Source organism: Peromyscus maniculatus, chromosome 1 (genome assembly GCF_049852395.1).
Source record: "Peromyscus maniculatus bairdii isolate BWxNUB_F1_BW_parent chromosome 1, HU_Pman_BW_mat_3.1, whole genome shotgun sequence".
NCBI lineage: Eukaryota > Metazoa > Chordata > Mammalia > Rodentia > Cricetidae > Peromyscus > Peromyscus maniculatus.
In genome coordinates this window covers 23,924,697-23,928,959 of record NC_134852.1, presented here as the reverse complement: position 1 = coordinate 23,928,959, position 4,263 = coordinate 23,924,697, and the positions used below count along the sequence as shown (strand labels likewise).

At 40.7% G+C, this 4,263-nt stretch overlaps 1 long non-coding RNA gene across 1 annotated transcript; it reads right to left on the bottom strand.

Annotated features, from left to right (window-relative positions):
- Positions 1-1,881: 1,881 nt before the first annotated feature.
- On the bottom strand, positions 1,882-4,263 carry LOC107400030 (uncharacterized). Its single transcript, XR_013051251.1, has 3 exons — positions 4,041-4,263; positions 2,782-2,989; positions 1,882-2,642 (listed from the first exon to the last, which is right to left on the bottom strand). It is a non-coding gene; the product is annotated as an uncharacterized LOC107400030 (long non-coding RNA).

Below are 4,263 nucleotides of genomic sequence, written 5' to 3'. Positions count from 1 at the left end.
CCAGGTAAAAAGTAGCTCTTTAGAGTAGCTCTCCAGAAGTAAAAGAAAGGTATTTGTCTTGGGTCCTGAGAAGAGCAACTAAAGGACAGTGAAAATAGGTCTAGAGAATCCTTCCTGCTCAAGACCAGTCTAACAGTTAGCAAAGCTGTTCATGCATTATGGTTTAGGGTACTAAGTATCTACTGGTAAGTAATTAAATTCATTTTAGAATTAATCTTTGATCTGCTCTTCCCTTCATGATTTAAAAAAAGGAACCAATATGACATAGGAATTGAAAAGACCAACATTATCCTCATGCATCATATTCTTTCAAAAATATTTCCCAGATATCTCTCTCAGCATCCTCTATAAAGAAGTCATGAATCAGGGCTGGGCAGGTAATGATGTTGGTCTCCTCCTTCAATGACCTTGTTTCCAGTGGACTCATGGTTTATAATGAGTGTGAGTAAAAGAAAAATAATTCCCCAGAGTAAATGGTATCTTTAAATACGGAAGAAACAGATGTCATATATAATCACTATGATAAATTACAAAAGACTTGTGAAATATCAAGTTTTATGACAGAATCACCATATTTGATACATGAAAAATACAATATTTTGGAGAAAATTAACTAAAATCCCACTGTGGTCTCATCCTCGAAGTGTCTACATGGAAAAGAGAAAATGACAGTTGTCTTCATGGAATTGTGTCCTTATTCTATTATATCTGCTCTATTAACCAAACTTTTACTTGTTAGTTTCCATAGCCTTTCCCTATTAAACAAGACATTTCATTCCTTTTGGCATTTTATTGAAGCTTTTTATGTATCCATACTTTTTTACCTCTGCCAAATTCTGATTCATTACAGGAAATCAAAGAATGGGCCAATTCTCTTCTTATGTGGGACATTCACTTCTAGTGCAGACAACTCTGTCTCCACAGAGTCTGGAGCACAGCAGTCTGAGGTTATCTGTCAACAGCGGTGGATTCTCCAGAGGTCTCAGTCCATAGTGTATAGACAATGATATTCTTGAAGTGACATGTATATGTGCTCAAATCTGAGCCCAAACTTCCACTTGTGAGGACACCAGGAGTAATAAATTAAATGCAATCTTATAACCACTTTAACTTAATTCTCTGTCTGTATACTCATGATATCTTCATGTTCTATGACCTGATCCTTACAAGCTAGGGTGGAGGAGGGTTGGAGGTTAAGGCTGAAGCATACAAATTATTGGAAGAACAAAAATTAAACCCATAACCAATAACTCTCCACTTGCTGAGTCTATATCCATTTTCTTTACTACTTATCCCCAAAGACCTGACATCTGATTCATTCCTTCTTCAATGCCAAGTCCCATCTCACCAATTATCTGCTAATAGGAAAAGGTGACTTTCCAGGTGTGGTTCTTTTTTATACACTGGCTCCTCAACTCTACAGCTATGGAACCACACCCACAATCTGCTCCCAGCATAGAGAGGTGTTGGGTACCGACTCCAGACAGCTGTGTCTTGAACCTGTGTAACCTTCCACGATTTATCAATCCTCATGTAAATAGGAGGCTTTTAGTCTAACCTAGGAATGTAGGATTAAATAAACTTCTTGGAGCCTGTACTAAATCAGCTAGCTGCAGGGGCCTGGGACCAAAGCGACCTCCTGCTGACCCTCCCCTAGGAATTTTCTTTGTCCTCTCCTCACTCCTCCTGCTCCCCCTCCCTACCTGAAGCCCTGGTTATAAGCTCTAACACCCAGTCAATAAAGGAGACCTTGATGCAACTCAGACTGACTCTGTCTTTCTTCACGCACTTGGTCTCCTTTTCCTCTCGCCTCCTATTGATTCACAGGTGGTCCCTCCTCGAGACCCTCGAATAACCTGGCCTGCTGGGTGGGTCAGAGAGGTAGCACAGACATAGAGAAGATGGATATTCCCATTCCTGGAGAGGCATTCAGAACAAAATGAGTACCCCTGAGCCTAAAGCAATCCAAATTTAGGTTGGTAAATACCATCAGGTGTCACTCTGGTGAATAATTTGCTTAGCCTTTATGGGGTCTATACTCAGCATGGTGTGGGACAGCAATTTTGGCGTGTTCAACATCTTTTCCAGCCATGAATGGAAGTGTTTTCTGTGATTATCATTGCCAATATATCTTTGGTCTCATGCGCTATGTGTTTTTCTTAGATTTCTATGATACAGGGAGCCTTACTAAGCCTCATTGCAACATGTCTACCCTTTTGTTTTCCACTGAGGTTATTGGACACAACCATCTGCAATCCCAACAACCTGTCCCAGAACAAATCAATTTTTTCAGATCTACTGAAGCCCATATCATCACCATGGAATGAATCTTCTGTAAGGTCTGTGAGAAACTATGATGTGATGAGCAATGACTTCTGAACCATTCCCTCTCTTTCCTAGAGACTCACTGGAACAACATGCTCTCCATATGTCCTGTCATCATTTAAAGCTCAAAAACTTCTTCATTTTTCTCAAGAGGTCCAAACCATGTGGAGCCATATCTTCTGTAATGAGACTGAAATTGGACATATTATTTTCCTTCATGGCTTGGAAGGAACTGTACTTGAGGACCATATCCAGCTCATCTGGCTCTATTTTTTTCCTAGGAAGTCACAAATCTTCTTTATGGTGCTCTTTGTGTCCTAAAAGAAGAAGAAACAAAAATGAAGGTTATCAAGGGAAAGCTCTGAGAGAGCAGTTGCAGAAATGGAAACTATGGATGGAGGTAGATGAAGTTCAAAGAACATTTGGTCAAAGATTTCTCAACCACTGGACACTGACCTTGGCCTTGGAACTGAAGAAAGACTTGGGGAAAAGATGGAAGGAAGGTGGGAGCTGATGAGGCGTGGTCCTTCCTTATTGATTAATAGTGGATATGCTCCTTGACTCTCCAACCAGGGTGAGCGGTCCCAGATAGGCACAGATTGGATCCAATTGGGATCCCCCTTGGTCTGAATCAAGCAGACAATCTCAATCAGCCAGTTAGTTCCTGAAGAAGGAAAAGTAATGGTCACTCATTTCAACAGTACTTGTTAATAAGCCTCAAGTAGAAAACTGTACACCTGTACAATTTACAGTGAAGCTGTTTCCAAGCACACAGGCCTGTGGAGTTCACAAAGTCCACATGCTCTAAGTACAAAGTATGGTCATCTAGCACATTGCCAATGCTTCACATGAAGAAATTGAGACTATATTCAATTAATTCACTGAAAGTCCCCTCAAGTCCTGGGCCATCATCGTTCTATGTTCTGGTACTTTGAGTTCGACTTTCCCAGATACTTCACAGGGATGTAATTGTCGACTCTGTCCTTGAGACTAGCTCCTTTCTTTTAATGCAAAGCAATTGAGATGCATCCATGCTGCAATATGTGTATGAGTACTGCTTCTCTTTAGGTGAATAAATCCCCTTCTGTCTATTTTCCACACACACCTGTATTTATGTTTACATGTTCACTTGTCCTTGGGTATTTCTCTAGCTTTCTTCTCTGGATCAATGTATGAATCTTCTTCATGGATTCCACCGCACTTGGCCTTTCCATGTTCTTTCACTGTCAATGTCAGCAACCTAAAACTTACCTGTGTTCAGTGCTTCTGCCACCCAGAAAACAACCCTCCCCAAAGTCCATGCTGCTTCTTTTTGGTTCCTTGAGTTTTGAGACTGTTTTCACTCCTAGGAAAAGATCCATGGTAATTCTTCTACCTGACACTGTCCTCTCCTCCACATATTCTTACATCCATGACTTTTACCTTGGTGCTGTTTCTTCTGTTTTTTTCCCTTCCACTCTCCTCCACACAGAGACAGAACAATGCCATAGCCTTAGGATCTACTGACATTGCTCGCATGGCCTAGATGAGCCTCTCCCCACAAAGACCAGGCTGGTGTTCTTTCTCTGAGTGAAATGCACTCACAAACAGCAATCCATGTCCACAAAACATTTTAAACATCAGATATAGAGAGCACACCACTCATCACCCAAATGAATGAGGGTCAAAGCCTTATCCTTCCTCATACACTTCAAGAGCACTCTAACAGTTCTTACCTGATTTAGGGTAAGTCAGTATGAATGTGTCTTCATCTCTGATCACAAACTTATTGCGAATTTCTTCAATTATTTCTTTTTCATACTCTATAAAAGGGAAATGTATCCCTTAAAACCAAAGGTAGTCTGACATGGCAAAGAGTTCTTTGTGGGTGCTGTTAGGATACAGCTTTAGCCACCTTTTCAGCTTCTGGCAAATGTTGAGAGGTAATCTTTATAGTGT